Source organism: Schistocerca gregaria, chromosome 3, assembly GCF_023897955.1.
Source record: "Schistocerca gregaria isolate iqSchGreg1 chromosome 3, iqSchGreg1.2, whole genome shotgun sequence".
Taxonomy (NCBI): domain Eukaryota; kingdom Metazoa; phylum Arthropoda; class Insecta; order Orthoptera; family Acrididae; genus Schistocerca; species Schistocerca gregaria.
This window is the reverse complement of record NC_064922.1, coordinates 343,780,374-343,798,715: the sequence shown is the minus strand read 5'-3', so window position 1 is coordinate 343,798,715 and position 18,342 is coordinate 343,780,374. Positions and strand designations below refer to the sequence as shown.

The window sequence follows — 18,342 nt, the reverse complement described above, 5'->3', positions numbered from 1 at the left end:
GTTTGTTATGAGAAGACTGTAAGGGTGGTGGTCGAACAACACCGATAAGTGTTTGCCACTAGCGCCACAAAAGCCGTGATGAAAGAGCAAGGAGTAATTATGTAGTATTCTTTGCTGTTTTAGAGACTGTGATTATTGTTAAAGAAAAATAAACAATTGAATATAGACTTTTAAGTAATTCACGTCTTGGACTCTCTAGAGGCAAGGTGTGTTCATAAATCATGTGGTTGTCAAACCTATTTTATCGCAGATGTATTTTATCGAGTCTAACATGAGACGAATAGGTTGACTTGTAAAAATTCGAATATTAGTGTGAGAAATGGTGAATACGTTATTGGTGGAAGTTGAAATATACTGAGATTGAACTAAAAGTATTCTTCAAGTACTAAATTATTTCAAACGTAGAGAGAGAGTCTTATAAATTCCTGTAACCAGCATTATTCTTTGGAGAAGAAGGTTTTGGAGGTTGACAGAGCCAGCAATCCAGAGAAGAAGATTGGCTGTGCAGATCAAGTAAGTCAGCTGATGGGAGAGAGGCGCGAATTTTGCAATCCAACTTCACATTGCTTCGGGTCGCCTAAAGCATTAGTACGTGGCAACCAGTGAAAAGGACTCAAGAAAACGGGAATTTTGAGAGGAAATCAAAGCAGAAGACATGACGTGTTGCCATAGCAACCAAGTATAACTAGACAAGAAGACTGTTTCGCGTAATTGGGTTAAGTCCAAAAATCAAATGAAAAAATTTGTGAATGCAACACAGTGAAAGATGTACAAAAGTAATAACATTAAAAAAACAGAAAGAAGACCTCAAAGTATTAGACTAAGAAGAGATAAGACATGAATAATTCAACTAAGAAGATCTGGTGTGGGAAGTGTACAGCTCTCACATGCATCACAGGGACGCAGACGCAGAGACAACATCTGACACCACCGGCACCAGTTGTTGCTAACCAGTGCTGATTCAACATCAGCTCACCGACGCTAGCACAGAAACCAGCAACCAAGGCCAGCAGCACCAATTACTGTTCATCGGTGCTGATTTCACACCTGCTCACCGATCCAGCCTAAAACTCTACGCCGCGTGAGTGAAAAACAATAATTGTTCAAGTATGAAGTTGAAGAAACCGTTCATTAGACTGTATTAGTGTAGGATATAATGCTCAGTTTTTTTCTCACGATTTCTAGATCTACAGTTGGTAAAACCATGAAAAACGTACAGCCAGCTGAAGAGTCTTCTGAACCAGCAGTGTCTATGAGAATTAGTAGAGAGGGACCTGACTGGTCTGAGTTAGCGAATTTCATCACAGCTCAGAGTTTACAATCAAATTCTAGATTAGCTGCACAAAGTAAAGAATTAGGCTTAATGAATGCCCAAAATGCTTCTTTAAAAAAGGAACTAAGGGAAGAATTAGGCTTAATTAATACCCAAAATGTTTCTTTAAGAAAGGAACTAAGTCTTAAATTAGACTGAGTAAATACTCAATTAAATGATAAAATAGATGACCAGGGTGCTTCTTTGAGAAATGAAATAAGTGCAACTTAAGTGAAAAACTCGGTGCACAGAGTGCTAATTTAAGTAAAGAATGAGATAAAGTGAATACTCAATTAAATAATAAATTGCATGTTCAGAATAAAACTTTAGGATTGTTAAGTGCTAAGGTAGATTCACAAATTACAGACTTTAGTAATTTATGTGAAAGTATGGGAAATTTGAAGACTGAATTTGACAATTTAACTACTAAAGTAGAAAATCTTAAAATAGATTTGAATGAAAAATTAACTAGTTCTTTAAGCAGCCACATAAATCAACTGTTCACTGACTTTAATCAGAGACAGAATGATCAATTCCAGAATTTGATATTGAAGATAAATGTAAAGGTGTAGAAACTGAACTGAGTGAAAAATTAGGATCATTTCAAAATGTATGTAATGTTAAATTTCATACTGCAAAACAGAGGTTGCATACCTTAAAAGAAAATGTTGAAAAGCAGAATAAGTTAATTCCAATAGTCTAATCGCAAATAATTGCAGACATTAACACTTGAATCCGTCAGTAGGAAAAGGGAGAGAAGGAAACTTAGTGGGTGAATATGGATTGGGGCTAAGAAATGAAAGAGGAAGCCGTCTGGTAGAATTTTGCACAGAGCATAACTTAATCATAGCTAACACTTGGTTCAAGAATCATAAAAGAAGGTTGTATACATGGAGGAATCCTGGAGATACTAAAAGGTATCAGATGGATTATATAATGGTAAGACAGAGATTTAGGAATCAAGTTTTAAATTGTAGGACATTTCCAGGGGCAGATGTGGACTCTGACCACAATCTATTGGTTATGAACTGTAGATTAAAACTGAAGAAAATGCAAAAAGGTGGCAATTTAAGGAGATGGGATCTGGATTAGATGACTACACCAGAGGTTGTAGAGTTTCAGGGAGAGCATAAGGCAACATCTGACAAGAATGGGGGAAAGAAATACAGTAGAAGAAGAATCGGTAGCTCTGAGGGATGAAGTAGTGAAGGCAGCAGAGGATAAAGTAGGTAAAAAGACGAGGGCTGCTAGAAATCCTTGGGTAACACAAGAAATATTGAATTTAATTGATGAAAGGAGAAAATATAAAACTGCAGTAAATGAAGCAGGTAAAAAGGAATACAAACGTCTCAAAAATGAGATCGCCAGGAAGTGCAAAATGGCTAAGCAGGGATGGCTAGAGGACAAATGTAAGGATATAGAAGCTTATCTCACTAGGGGTAAGATAGATACTGCCTACAGGAAAATTAAAGAGACCTTTGGAGAGAAGAGAACCACTTGTATGAATATCAAGAGCTCAGATGGCACCCCAGTTCTAAGCAAAGAAGGGAAAGCAGAAAGGTGGAAGGAGTATATAGAGGGCCTATACAAGGGTGATGTACTTCAGGACAATATTATGGAAATGGAAGATGATGTAGATGAAGATGAAATGGGAGATACAATACTGCGTGAAGAGTTTGACAGAGCACTGAAAGACCTGAGTCGAAACAAGGCCCCCGGAGTAGACAACATTCCATTGGATGTATGAGACAGGCGAAATACCCTCAGACTTCAAGAAGAATATAATAATTCCAATCCCAAAGAAAGCAGGTGCTGACAGATTTGAAAATTACCGAACTATCAGTTTAATAAGTCACAGCTGCAAAATACTAACGCGAATTCTTTACAGACGAATGGAAAAACTGGTAGATGCGGACGTCGGGGAGGATCAGTTTGGATTCCGTAGAAATGTTGGAACACGTGAGGCAATACTGACCTTACGACTTATCTTAGAAGAAAGATTAAGAAAAGGGAAACCTATGTTTATAGCATTTGTAGACTTGTAGAAAGCTTTTGAAAATGTTGACTGGAATACTCTCTTTCAAATTCTGAAGGTGGCAGGGGTAAAGTACAGGGAGCGAAAGGCTATTTACAATTTTTACAGAAACCAGATGGCAGTCATAAGAGTTGAGGGGCATGAAAGGGAAGCAGTGGTTGGGAAAGGAGTGAGACAGGGTTGTATGCTCTCCCCGATGTTATTCAATCTGTATATTGAGCAAGCAGTAAAGGAAACAAAAGAAAAATTCGGAGTAGGTATTAAAATTTATGGAGAAGAAGTAAAAACTTTTAGGTTTGCCGATGACATTGTAATTCTGTCAGAGACAGCAAAGGACCTGGAAGAGCAGTTGAACGGAATGGACAGTGTCTTGAAAGGAGGATATAAGATGAACATCAATAAAAGCAAAACGAGGATAATGGAATGTAGTCAAATTAAATCAGGTGATGCTGAGGGAATTAGATTAGGAAATGAGACACTTAAAGTAGTAAAAGAGTTTTGCTATTTGGGAAGTAAAATAACTGATGATGGTCGAAGTAGAGAGGATATAAAATGTAGACTGGCTATGGCCAGGAAAGCGTTTCTGAAGAAGAGAAATTTGTTAACATTGAATATAGATTTATGTATCAGGAAGTCGTTTCTGAAAGTATTTGTATGGAGTGTAGCCATGTATGGAAGTGAAACATGGACAATAAATAGCTTGGACAAGAAGAGAATAGAAGCTTTCGAAATGTGGTGTTACAGAAGAATGCTGAAGATAAGGTGGATAGATCACATAACTAATGAGGAGCTATTGAATAGCATTGGGGAGAAGAGAAGTTTGTGGCACAACTTGACTAGAAGAAGGGATCGGTTGGTAGGACATGTTTTGAGGCATCAAGGGATCACAAATGTAGCATTGGAGGGCAGCGTGGAGGGTAAAAATCGTAGATGGAGACCAAGAGATGAATACACTAAGCAGATTCAGAAGGATGTAGGTTGCAGTAGGTACTGAGAGATGAAGAAGCTTGCACAGGATAGAGTAGCATGGAGACCTGCATCAAACCAGTCTCAGGACTGAAGACCACAACGACAATAACACTCGAGTAGATAAAGTGGAAAGAAACTTTAGAGAGAAACTAGCAACCTCAGACATAATAAATATAAGCACTCTGGAGCAACAGGTAGAAGAGATGATAGACCGAAAAGTTGCCGCGAGAGAAATGTCCTAGAACCTATCTCCTGTTTTATCTTCTGAGAGCTTAGTAATACCAAGAGAGGTATGGATGAACTGTGGGAAGAATTCAAACTTATTCAGAACAAAATAGATAATAGGGTGACTTCTCCTAAAGTAGTATTGCTTCGTGAGATAATGACCAATTTACAATGGGGAGCCAATTCTGGATTATCCACGCAATTCCCTAAGTTTAAGCCAGACAGAGAAGTACATCCTACCCATTTTTTGAAAAGGTTCAACCAAGCCTTGCCCAAGAACTGGGAGGATTCGAAAAAGATTGAATTTGCTGTGGGGGTATCTGTTAGGGGAAGCCTCAGAGTAGGTTACAATAAACATTGAGAACTTTTCCTCTTAAGGGGGTTTTCAAAAGAAATTTAAAGAGAAGTTTTGGTCAGCAAGTGCCCAGGAAAAATTAATATCAGACTTGTGGAACGCGAAGTATTACAATAATACGTGGGGTACAACAAGAAAGTATTTCAACTGGCATTTAACATGGGCAAAGTACTTCGATAAGCCAATGGAGGAAGAGGGGTTAGTTTGAATTTTAATAAGACAATTACCCATTTACACAAGGAAAGATATATTATGTAGTGGGTGGAAAACAGTAGAAGAGTTGTCCTTTGTGGACACACTGGATGCCTTAAATAAAGACCGCAATGAGAATGTACACCAAAGTGAAAATCAGAATTACTAAAGGAATAGTAATAGTAATTTTTTAAAAAAACTTGAGGCCAACTTAGCTAGAGTACACCAGTGCAATAGAAATAATGGTAACAATAATTATCAGAAGAAGCATCTACCTTCGAATTTAGGTCCAGTAACTGCACAGGAATTTGTGCCATGTAATAATAGAGTACAAAGTGGTAACGTCGTACCCCGATTTGGTAACCAACCAGTGATTGCTATTGATGAGGAAAATGTAGTGTGATCTGGATCCAGGACCATCGTCCAGGTCGTAGGGATACACTAGGAGGCCTAGTTCATAATAAGTATGTCAATTTCATGCACAAAATACCTACAAACGAATGGTTGTTACTGAAAGAACCAAGCTTGACTACCAATACTCCACAACCAATAATAGCACGAACCGTGGAGACTTCTGAAGTTAATATATTTATAGATTCAGGGAGTGAGGTGTCACTCATTTATATCACGTTCTTTGGCTCATTACAGACTAGGTTACCTATAGGTATGGAAGAGTTTAAATGTACGGAAAGATCCGGCGGAATTTTTGCAATTAACTTTATGACAGTAGAATATCCACACACCAGGGTACAAGAAATGGCTCTAAGGATAACAGAAAACATCCATCACGATCACTATTTTACAGAAATGTTTGCTATGTGTATCAGGAATTCCTTACCTCTCAATCAAGCAGGAAAGTGGAAAATTATAGGGCACAATTTGTTTTGGAGTGACAGTATAACATCTCAACGTTGGAGCATATGCATTCCGAACTTGTTGTTTTTGTTGTTGTCTTCAGTCCTGAGACTGGTTTGATGCAGCTCTCCATGCTACTCTATCCTGTGCAAGCTTCTTCATCTCCCCGTACCTACTACAACCTACATTCTTCTGAATCTGCTTAGTGTATTCATCTCGGTCTCCCTCTGCGACTTTTAACCTCCACGCTACCCTCCAATACTAAATTGGTGATCCCTTGATGCCTCAGAACATGTCCTACCAACCGATCCCTCCTCCTAGTCAAGTTGTGTCACAAACTTCTCTTATCCCCAATCATGTTCAATACCTCCCCATTAGTTATGTGATATACCCATCTAATCTTCAGCATTCTTCTGTAACACCACATTTCGAAAGCTTCTATTCTCTTCTTGTCCAAACTATTTATCGTCCATGTTTCACTTCCATACATGGCTACACTCCATACAAATACCTTCAGAAATGACTTCCTGACACTTAAATCTATACTCCATGTTAACAAATGTCTCTACTTCAGAAACGTTTTCCTTGCCATTGCCACTCTACATTTCATATCCTGTCTACTTCGACCATCATCAGTTATTTTGCTCCCCAAATAGCAAAACTCTTTTACTACTTTAAGCGTCTCATTTCATAATCTAATTCCCTCAGCATCACCCAACATTCCATTATCCTCGTTTTGCTTTTGTTCATGTTCATCTTATATCTCCTTTCAAGACACTATTCTGAAGTTCATGGCAGACGAAATTGTGTGGTATGTTCATACAGGATATGGACACTTCGGGATAAAAAAGTTTACATCTCCTATGAATAAGTTCTATTATTTTAAGAAGCTAGGACATAAAGCAGCATCTTTAATTAGGACCTATGAAACCTGTCAGAAGGTGAAAGACAGTAACACTCATGTTAAGTACAAAATGTATCCAATTATTCCTAAGTCATTGCACGACCTTACAGCAGTAGATTTTTATTTTATTTTATTTTATTTTATTTTTATTTTTTTATTTTTTTCTGATTCCTAAAGGAGAGGGAGGAGTGACATAGATTTTGGTTATCACAGAGTGCTGGTCAAAGTATGTTAAGTTACATCCTATCAAAAGAGCAAATACATAGGCCATTAAACACCGTTTGTAACAGTACTTTCTGGAGGAAGGAGAACCAAAACGATTGCTCACAGATAATGGACCACAATTTGTCAGTAACGAATTTAAAGAATTTCTAGCTTAGGAAGATATTCGTCAAGTAATAATATCCAACTATAACCCATACTTGAATGCACGTGAAAGAGTTATAAAAGAAATTGGGAAATTATGCCGCAGCTACTGCCATGAAAAGCATACATTATGGGTGATGAAAATTAAAGACTTTGAGCTTATTTTAAATGAATTACCACATTCATAAACTGGATTAACACCTTTAGAAGTAAGAGGCAAACTTTTGTAGAAGAACCTCTGATTAAATGTTTTAATTGGCCCGAACAGCCTACTGTGGATTACGATCTTAATCAGGAAACAGTTTCCAGAAATTTAATTGAAAAGGCACAACAAAGAGTGAGTAAACATAATGAGAATGCGAGTGATTCTCAGTACAAGGTCGATGCCCTAGTTCTGGTAAAACATCTTCAGAGCTCTGCCCCGAAGACAGAGAAAGTTTTTTCAGAAATATGAACGACCTTACCAAATACAAACAGTAATACATCCCAAAGCCTTATTCTTAGTAGATCCTACATTTGGATCAGAGAAGGAAAAATACAATGTAAAGGACATAAAGTTGTATATCCCCCATGGATGTTAACATTCAGTGTTAACAGGCAGAGTGATGACTGTCGAATCCCGAGTTGTTTTCGGTGTTTCTCCTGTAATAAAATTTTCCTGCAGTGAATTCCCTCAACTTCTTACACTACCCCCCCCCCCCCCCTACTTCTTACACTATTCTATCATTCCCTGCTTACAGTTTAATAGAGAAACATACCAGCGAGGAATTGTTGTTACGTCGCCCAAAACTGCTCCTGGTAGTTGACTGCATCATCCTCGGTTGTTAGAGAGTTGTGCCCGCTAGGAGTTTGACTGTGTCATCTTCTGTTGTTAGAGAGTTGTGCTCACTAGAAATTTTGATTACATCGTCCTCAGTTATTCCATGGATATCCCTACCTGTCCTCATGACTGGTCCTGTCTTATCCCAACTTACTCTGACTTGTTACGCGGCGACATGACATGGGAACTGGTGCGCACATTACCCCTGAGGTAAGATAGACTAAATCTGCCTAGCCAACCAGTCTCTCTCACTCTCCACATATAGTTAAGTTTTATTTTTGCCTGAATTAGTCTTTGTAAGTAATCACTTCACCAGTTTCTGTGCAAATTTGTGGACAGAAGTCTGGGTAAAGTCAACATCAATAAATCTATTAATATGAATGATACCAAAAAATGGTTTTCTTGAAAGCTGCCTGGTAATACTCATCCTAAGTAAATAGGGAGAACCATACCTGGCATGTAACTTTTGAAATAATTTCCAAATTTGTGAGAATACCATTCTCACACTGAATGTAAGATAATCGAGTTAAAGTCATTGAAGTATTATTTTCCTAGTAAACTGAATGGAATATTATAATTGTTGAAAATATAACATTGTGTGACTGGTTAAATGAATGTGATAATGGAATATATATAATTTTATACTTGGTATAGAATATTTTATACCTTTTATGAGAAGTGACGTAGAGGGGAGGGTTTGTATCGATTTTGAAAGGGGGTGCGTATTGTAGGTAAAAGCATGATTTACACTAGCAGATAAACCATGAAAAACACAAAACACACATCACACCTTTCAAATGACCCTCGCAAACAAGTGTGCCTGATTCTTCACCATTTGCCATTTCCATAGGGTTTCTAAGATTTTCTTCGGGGACCTCAAAGGTGAAGATGGGAATGGACATTCTGTAAGAGACGATTTAACACCATACCTCCTCCAGCTCCTCACCCAAGTACCGGCACGGTAGGGGTCCTGGGGAAAGGGGGTGGGAAGGGTTTCCTGTCTTTGGGGCTGTCTTCTTTCTCTTTGTCAATCTTAGCAACAACATCTATTTTTTTTTCCTTTCTTACTTCTAGTTTGAGGACCTATCTGTTTCTCCCTCTTTCTATATTGATCTACTTCTATCGCAGAAGTCCTTCCTAGTTTCCGTGGTTTCCAATAACCTACAACTTCTCTTCAGATAAGAAGGCCAAAGAATCAGGCTGCACAAACACACATCAGCATACACACAGAGATACACAGGTACACAAACAATGAAACTACTGACTAGAAACTTGTCAAAAGGTGAGAACAGTCAAGTGTTATAGGGGGAAGGTATGTGTACACTGGGAAATATGCACACATTGTTATTTATTGTGATGGTTCTACACTGCACGTATATGTAGGAAAATATATATACAGGGTGGTCCATTGATTGTGACCTGGCCAAATATCTCATGAAATAAGCATCAAATGAAAAAACTACAAAGAACGAAACTTGTCTAGCTTGAAGGGGGAAACCAGATGGCGCTATGGTTGGCCCGCTAGATGGCGCTGCCATAGGTCAAACGGATATCAACTGCATTTTAAAAAAAAAAAAAAAAAAAAAAAAAAAAAAAAAAAAAAAAAAAAAAAAAAAAAAAACAGGAATCCCCATTTTTAATTACACATTCATGCAGTACGTAAAGAAATATGAACGTTTTAGTTGGACCACTTTTTTCACTTTGTGATAGATGGTGCTGTAATAGCCACAAACATATGGCTCACAATTTTAGATGAACAGTTGGTAAAAGGTAGGTTTTTTAAATTAAAATACAGAACATAGGTATGTTTGAACATTTTATTTCAGTTGTTCCAATGTGATACATGTAACTTTGTGAACTTATCATTTCTGAGAACCAATCCACCGTTTCAACCGCATGCGAGCTATGTGCCAGACATCTATCATGTTGGAAGTACATTGCCATTCTGTCATGCAGTGAAACATCTTGTAGTAACATCGGTAGAACATTACGTAGGAAATCAGCATACATTGCACCATTTACATTGCCATCGATAAAATGGGGGCCAGTTATTCTTCCTCCCATAATGTCGCACCATACATTAACCTGCCAAGGTTGCTGATGTTCCACTTGTCGCAGTCATTGTGGATTTTCCACTGCCCAGTAGTGCATATTATGCCGGTTTACATTACCGCTGTTGATGAATGAAACTTTGTCGCTAAATACAACATTTGCAAAAAATCTGTCATCATCTCATAACTTCTCTCGTGCCCAGTGGCAGAACTGTACACGACGTTCAAAGTCGTCGCCATGCAATTCCTGGTGCATAGAAATATGGTATGGATGCAATCAATGTTTATGTAGCATTCTCAACACTGATTCCCGATTCTCGCGCAATTTGTCTGCTACCGATGTGTAGATTAGCCGCGGCAGCAGCTAAAACATCTACTTGGGCATCATCATTTGTTGCAGGTCATGGTTGACGTTTCACATACGGCTGAACACTTCCTGTTTCCTTAAATAACGTAGCTATCCGGCAAACGGTCCGGACACTTGGATGATGTCATCCGGGATACCGAGCAGCATACATAGCACATGCCCGTTGGGCATTTTGTTCACAATTGCCATCCATCAACACGATATCGACCTTTTCCGCAATTGGTAAATGGTTCATTTTAACATGGGTAATGTATCACGAAGCAAATACCATCCGCACTGGCGAAATGTTACATTATACCACGTACTTACACGTTTGTGACTACTACAGTGCCACCTATCACAAAGCAAAAAACGTGGTCCAACTAAAACATTCATATTTCTTTACGTACTACACGAATATGTAATTAAAAATAGGGGTTCCTATTTTTAAAAAAACACAGTTGATATCCATTTGACCTATGGCAGCGCCATCTAGTGGGCCAACCATAACGCCATCTGGTTTCCCCTTTCAAGCTAGACAAGTTTCGTCCTTTGTAGTTTTTTTGTTTGATGCTTATTTCGTGAGATATTTGGCCTTCTCTATCAATGGACCACCCTGTATGCATATAAGAACAACGACAATTCAATATCGTATATATAAAATAGAAAGAAACTTCCACATGGGAAAAATATATTAAAAACAAAGATTCCAAGACTTACCAAGCGGGAAAGCGCCGGCAGACAGGCACATGAACAAAACACACAAACACACACACAGAATTCCAATCCCGGGAGCGGAAAGACTTCCCTTAGGGGAAAAAAAGGACAGGTGTACACTCGCACACACACACACACACACACACACACACACACACACACACACACACATATCCATCCGCACATACACAGACACAAGCAGACATATTTAAAGGCAAAGAGTAAGGGCAGAGATGTCAGTCGAGGCGGAAGTACAGAGGCAAAGAAGTTGTTGAAAGACAGGTGAGGTATGAGCGGCGGCAACTTGAAATTAGCGGAGGTTGAGGCCTGGCGGATATCGAGAAGAGAGGATATACTGAAGGGCGAGTTCCCATCTCCGGAGTTCGGATAGGTTGGTGTTGGTGAGAAGTATCCAGATAACTCGGACGGTGTAACACTGTGCCAAGATGTGCTGGCCGTGCATCAAGGCATGTTTAGCCACAGGGTGATCCTCATTACCAACAAACACTGTCTGCCTGTGTCCATTCATGCGAATGGACAGTTTGTTGCTGGTCATTCCCACATAGAAAGCGTCACAGTGCAGGCAGGTCAGTTGGTAAATCACGTGGGTGCTTTCACATGTGGCTCTCCCTTTGATCGTGTACACCTTCCGGGTTACAGGACTGGAGTAGGTGGTGGTGGGAGGGTGCATAGGACAGGTTTTACACCGGGGGCGGTTGCAAGGGTAGGAGCCAGAGGGTAGGGAAGGTGGTTTGGGGATTTCATAGGGATGAACCAAGAGGTTACGAAGGTTAGGTGGACAGCGGAAAGACACTCTTCGTGGAGTGGGGAGGATTTCATTTCGGGGCAGGATTTTAGGAAGTCGTATCCCTGCTGGAGAGCCACATTCAAGGTCTGATCCAGTCCCGGGAAGTATTCTGTCACAAGTGGGGCACTTTTGGGGTTCTTCTGTGAGAGGTTCTGGGTTTGAGGGGATGAGGAAGTGGCTCTGGTTATCTGCTTATATATATATATATATATATATATATATATATATATATAATAGAAAGAAACTTCCACATGTGGAAAATATATTAAAAACAAAGATTCCAAGACTTACCAAGCAGGAAAGTGCCGGTAGATAGGCACAATGAATAAAACACACAAACACAGACACAGAATTTGAGCTTTCGCAACCGGCAGGTGCTTCGTCAGGAAAGAGGGAAGGAAAAGGAAAGATGAAATGATGTGGGTTTTAAGGGAGAGGGTAAGGAGTCATTCCAATCCCGGGAGTGGAAAGACTTACCTTAGGGGGAAAGGATAGGTATATACTCGCGTGCGCACGTGCACACACACACACACACACACACACACACACACACACACACACACACACATCCATCCATACATACACAGACACAAGCAGTCATATTTAAAGGCCTTTAAATATGTCTGCTTGTGTCTGTGTATGTGTGTGTGTGTGTGTGTGTGTGTGTGTGTGTGTGTGTGTGGGCGCGCGCGAGTATATACCTGTCCTTTCCCCCGAAGGTAAGTCTTTCCGCTTCCGGGATTGGAATGACTCCTTACCCTCTCCCTTAAAATCCACATCCTTTCATCTTTCCTTTTCCTTCCCTCTTTCCTGACGAAGCAGCCGCCGGTTGCAAAAGCTCAAATTCTGTGTGTGTGTTTTATTCATTGTGTATATATTTATTATGAGACTTACCAAGCGGGAAAGCGCTGGTAGACAGGCACAATAAAATAACACACAAACACACACACACACAAAATTTCAAGCTTTCGCAACTGGCGGCTGCTTCGTCAGGAAAGAGGGAAGGAAAAGGAAAGATGAAAGGATGTGGGTTTTAAGGGAGAGGGTAAGGAGTCATTCCAATCCCGGGAGCAGAAAGACTTACCTTAGGGGGAAAAAAGGATAGGTATATACTCGCGCACACACACCCACACATATCCATCCATACATACACAGACACAAGCAGACATATTTAAAGGCAAAGAGTTTGGGCAGAGATGTCAGTCGAGGCAGAAGTGTGGAGGCAAAGATGATGTTGAATGACAGGTGAGGTATGAGTGGTGGCAACTTGAAATTAGTGGAGATTGAGGCCTGGTGGATATATTTATGGCAGCTGGTGGAACCAGCTCAGCAACAACTAGATCAGCCCAGCAGCAGAGTTGTCATGCACTACACAGAGAAGTGATGAGTTACTCTGCAGCTACAATTAGTATAGGGTAAAATCTTACATTGATGCATGTCAGATTACTTATGTAAGATAAAAACACAGCATGTCTTTTGTTTGTTTTCACAAATCTGAAAATGGTGTATATATGCAGACTGAAGTGATGACTGAAAATTTGTGGGTGGGTGGGTGGTTTGTTTGTTTGGTTGGTTGGTTAGTTGGGGGGAGAGGACCAAACAGCTAGGTCATCTGTCCCGTAGGATAAGGGAAGGATGGGGAAGGAAGTCGGCCATGCACATTCAAAGGAACCATCCCAGCATTTGCCTGAAGTGATTTAGGGAAATCACAGAAAACCTAATCAGAATGGTCTGACACAGGTTTGAACCGTTGTCCTCCCGAATGCAAGTCCAGTGTGCTAGCCAATGTGCCACCTCACTCGGTTAATCATAGGGGATGCCTCTTGTGACTACTGTATAAAAAAAAAAAATAAAACTTTAGTCAAAAGTCCCATAAACCAGTGACAGAAAGCCAAGATTTTACATGTTGAAGCATTAAACCCACCAGCTCCTTATTTTCATCTGACATCAAAACACCACATTTGGAAACATTTGACAATCGTTTGCTCCCTCGCATTTTGCCACTCTTTACCCAGTATCCTCATAGCGTCTAAAATGTTTATAGTTGTAAGGCTGTCATCAATACTGCAGACTCTCATTCAGACCACCCATCATTCTTGATTATTCCTTGATCTAAGGGCTGTAATTCTGATGTACTGATAGGTGGTAAAAGCTGTACTGTCACAGCCTTTAATGGGCGGATAGAACTGTGTGCACTGCAAGTGTCCACAAACAACTTTTCGATTTTCATGAGTCACTTTCCTATCAAAATCCTTCAAACAGTTGGAAAACATTTCTGAAGTCATCTATGCTTTCTTGTTTGCAGTGTACTCCACAGAGGATGAATTACAACCAGAAAAATACATTGTGGTTTCTTATGTTTTCCAATCATAAGTGGCTTGAGTGTTTCTGTGCCAGTCATATTTGCTGCTAACAGAATAGTAACATGATCTTCACTTAGCTTGTCCCTGTGACATATTTATCCTTGGAAAGTCAAAGTTTTATATGGAAGACATTTGTACAACAGTCCAAGTTCATCTATTTTAAAAACATCACCTGGTTTGCAATATTGAAGGATCCTCTGCGTTTCTAACTTCCACTCATCACAAATTTTGGTAACTACACTAGCAATTTCCCCTGTCACTTTTTGACAAACAATATCAGGTCTTTTCCTGAAAGTTTCTAATCATCCGTTAATCACACAAAACATGCCGTATCCCAATGCTGCTTCAAAATAATGTGCCTTTTCTTAGAAAATAAATCCACCAATTTTCACATTTTTGTTCCTCCGTTTGGAACCGCTGTACCAAACACTCTTATAAATCTGGAAACTCATCATTTCATTGCCATTTCTGATCTGTCCCTGCATCTGCTGTAATCACACAATCTACATTATATTGACAGTGTGCTTGCCAGAATCCCAAACTCTGCAGCTAAGTCTTTCTTTTTCTTCACTCCTGTTTTCACCTCATCTATTAACTTTCACTTTTCAGCAATTGTCAGACATTTCCGCTTAGAGCCCATGGCTGTCACTTACAGCTCACACTTAATCAAAAACAGATCTGATTGAGGCACTGATGCAGGGAGCGGAGGGACTGGGTTTCCCCTATTTGTGCGCTCTCTGATGTACAGAGGTACCATATGAAAGACTTCCATATATAGAGGTGACTACGATATAAAGAGTTTTTGTCCACTGAAATACAATATACAAATGTAAAAGCTGCACTTCTCAAGCCCCCCAAAAAATTTGATATAATGGCTGGTTTTCTTTTAAATATCAAGGTTTGAGGCTTCCAAAGGAAGGGAATGAAGAAAAACTTCGACACAGATGGGTCTTTGATATACTGAGTCTTGACTGTATACATCACAGACTTTTGAGACTTGCAAAAGCCTTTTCAGTTGATTAAATCACATATATGCCTGGGTTTCAGGCAGGCTTCCCCATTCTGTTCAATGCTAAGGCACTATTCCACTACAGTTGGAGAGCCTCTGCAATGTTGTTCAAATTTAGGAGGTATAACAAGTAGGCTGAGACATGAACGAGAATCAGGATTGATGAGGTAGGCGTGCTAAGGTAGTCCATGCAGTTGTGCAAAGTCACTGCGCCAGGGTGGCACAGTGGTTAGCGCATATGCCTAGTGAACAGATGACCTTGGTTCAAATTCTGGCCTTGATACAAATTTGCATTTGTCGCTTCAGTCTACATATACACAACATAGGTGTTTAAGACTTGAAAAAGTCTCTGTAACAATATGGTTTCATTTTTAGATTGAAGATATTTGAAACTGAATGAAACTAGTAATCAATACTATGACATATGTGACAATAGACTGCAATAAAAACGCATCTCTTTTCTGCTGTCAACGAAATTTGCTGCTGTTAAAAGATTACACAGCATGAAGTCAATCTTTAACTACTAAATCAATGAATGAATATGGGAAGATGAAGGGATACTGCAATTCCTGTTGAATGGTGAATCCACAATGTCTTATGGACAGCTTTTCACACACACACATATTATATATATATATATACCAAGCGGGAAAGCGCCGGCAGACAGGCACAATGAACACAGACAGTATGTGCGGATGGATATGTGTGTGTGTGTGTGTGTGTGTGTGTGTGTGTGTGTGTGCGCGTGCGAGTGTACACCTGTCCTTTTTTTTCCCCTAAGGAAAGTCTTTCCGCTCCCGGGATTGGAATGACTCCTTACCCTCTCCCTTAAAACCCACATCCTTTCGTCTTTCCCTCTCCTTCCTGAAGAAGCAACCATCGGTTGCGAAAGCTAGTAATTCTGTGTGTGTGTTTGTGTGTTTTGTTCATTGTGCCTGTCTGCCGGCGCTTTCCCGCTTGGTAAGTCTTGGAATCTTTGTTTTTAATATATTTTTCCCATGTGGAAGTTTCTTTTTATATATATATATATATAAAGATGATGTGACTTACCAAACAAAAGTGCTGGCAGGTTGATAGATACACAAACATACACACAAAACTCAAGGTTTCGTAACCAACGGTTGCTTCATCAGGAAAGAGGGTAGGAAAGGGAAAAACAAAAGGATGTGGGTTTTAAGGGAGAGGGTAAGGAGTCATTCCAATCCCGGGCGCGGAAAGCCTTATCTTAGGGGGGAAAAAGGACAGGTGTACGCTCATGGAATGTTTCCCTATATAAATAGCTATACCTATGAGAGGCGTTTGGTCTATTTCTTTGAGTTTGGCATTCATGTGAATCAAGGAAGTCAAGTGATTGTCAAAAAATGGATTGAAAAGAATTTCGTGTGGTGATTAAACATTACTTTATGAAAGGCAAAATGACTTAGTAGACTAAAGAGAAGCTTGATAAACATTACGGTGACTCTGCAGCTTCGATTAGAACAGTTTACAAATGGTTTCAAAATTTTCAGAGTGGCCATAATATGGGCACAAGTGATGCTAAACGTTCTGGATGCCCTGTGGAGGTTACCATTCCAGAAATCATTGAGAAAAACAATGATAGGGTGATAGATGACAGAAGAGTTAAGGTGCGTGAGATTGATAGTGCTGTGGGTATCTCGAATGAATGGGTACATAATATTTTGCATAAACATTTAGACGTGAGAAAGCTATCTGCAAGATGGGTTCCGTGATTGCTCACGATTGACCAAAACCGTAATTGCGTGAAGAGTTGCAAGGATGGTTTGCAACTGTTCAGGAAGAATCCGCAGGACTTAAAGTGTTGGTTCATCACTGTGGATGAAAGATGGATACATTACTATGCTCCTGAGACCAAAGAACAATCTAAACAATGGGTTACCAAGGGAGAATCTGCACCAAAAAAGACAAAGACCATTCCTTTGACCAGAAAGGATTGCTGACTGTCTTTTGTGATTCACTAGGGATAGTCCTTATCGACTATCTGGAAAAGGGTAAAACTATTACAGGTGCATATTATTCAACATTATTGGACCATTTGAAAACCTAGCTGCAAGAAAAACGTTGGTGATTGGACTGCGAAAAAGCCCTTTTCCATCACAATGCACCAGCAACACACCTCAGCAGCTGTGGTCGCAACATTAATGGAAATATGATTCCAACTCATTTTACATCCCCCCCCCCCCCCCCCCTATTCTCCAGACTTGGCTCCCTTGGACTACTATTTGTTCCCCAATTTGAAGAAATGGCTGGCAGGACAAATACTTTATTCAAACAAGGAGGTGATTGCAGCTACTAATAGCTATTTTGCACACTTGCACAATTCCTATTATTTGCAAGGGATCAACAAATTAGAACAGGATTGGACAAAGTGTGTAAGTCTAAAAGGAGACAATGTCGAAAAATAAAAAAGGTGTATCCCAAACACGTAAGTCGTTCTTATTTTTGCACGGACTTTTCAAATGCCCCTCCTATATGGTAGTGGCTACACAAAGAATAAGTAACTTCAATTACACAGATAAAAATTGCCCACTACATCATGTGACATCAGTTTTGCCAAATCATGTGCTACAAAGACCACAAAAATCATTAAGATCACTGAAAAGTAATGACTCTTCTTAATATGACGATATTTGAACAAAAGTACTAAGAACTCATACTAAGTTGGAAGGGCCTACCATCAGTTACCTTTGTAACCAGTCAATGAGTACATATGTATTTCCTGAAAGACAGAAGCGTACAATAATAAAATCCATTTGTGAAAGTGGCCATAAGCAAGTAATCCTGCATTCTCAAAAACTGTTGAGAAGGCAGCTTATAACAGAATAATGAAGCATCTTTCTGAGAATAACTATTTCACAGCAGCTCATGTTGGTTTCCATAAAGGCTTATTTACTGATAAAGCAATAGGCCTATATGATGTCACAAACATGGTTTTGGTAGAACTAAACAAGAAAAATTATCCTTTGTCATTTCCTATGGTCTTGCCAAAGCCTTTGA

General features: G+C 39.6%; 1 protein-coding gene across 1 annotated transcript in view; it reads right to left on the bottom strand.

Moving 5' to 3' along the window:
- LOC126354825 (phosphoinositide 3-kinase regulatory subunit 4) overlaps positions 1-18,342 on the bottom strand; it is a 192,191-nt gene that overhangs the window by 165,085 nt on the left and 8,764 nt on the right. The window lies entirely within an intron of this gene.